Raw genomic sequence first — 882 nt, forward strand, 5'->3', positions numbered from 1 at the left:
TAGTAAGTTGAGCATCCAAACTGCCTAGGCTCCTTTTTTTTTTTTGAATTTATTTATTTATTAAGAAGGGGCCATTTTTTTAATCATAATATTGATAGTATCATACTTGACATTCCATTATCATCTTCAAGTATTGAAAGGGAAACTCAAGATCAGCAGGGCATGGTGGCAATTCTTGAATTCCAGCACTCAGGAGACAGAAGCAGGCAACTCCCTGTTGGTCTGTCAAGATTACATCACGAGACCCAAACTGAAACGAAACCCAAAACCACCTCAAGGTCTTTTTTCCAGGAAGAGGTTTTGTTGACCCTCTAACTCATAGTGGTCTAGGGCAGCATCGGCTTTCCAAATCCAACCTACTGTCTTGTTGCTTCTGCCCTTCATAGTGTCTATGTATGTGCAAGATGACTTTAAAATACAAGGACACTCGCTACCGTCAAAAAGCTGGGCCGGGTAATGGTGGCGCAGGCCTTTAATCCAACACTTGGGAGGTAGAGATAGGTGGATCTCTGAGTTCGAGACCAGCCTGGTCTACAAGAGCTAGTTCCAGGACAGGCTCCAAACACTACAGAGAAACCCTGTCTCAAAAAAAAGAAAAAAAGCTGGAAAATTTAGGTCTAGCCCGGGTTACATAGCAAAACTTTGTCTCAGGAAACCAAAAGGAGGGTGGGGATAAGGGAGAATGACAAGTGATGGTTCAGCAGGTAAAGAGGACTTACTGCTCCTGGAGCGCACTGGGCTTCAGTTCCCAGCACCCACATGGCTCATGACCATCTCCAACTCCAGTTCCAAGAAACCCAAATTGTTCTTCTGGAGTTTTCGGGCACCAGGTCAGAAAGATTGTGGTGAACACACAAACACACTCACACATACACATCAATA

This window comes from Microtus ochrogaster, linkage group LG9, assembly GCF_000317375.1.
Source record: "Microtus ochrogaster isolate Prairie Vole_2 linkage group LG9, MicOch1.0, whole genome shotgun sequence".
In the NCBI taxonomy this organism is placed as follows: domain Eukaryota; kingdom Metazoa; phylum Chordata; class Mammalia; order Rodentia; family Cricetidae; genus Microtus; species Microtus ochrogaster.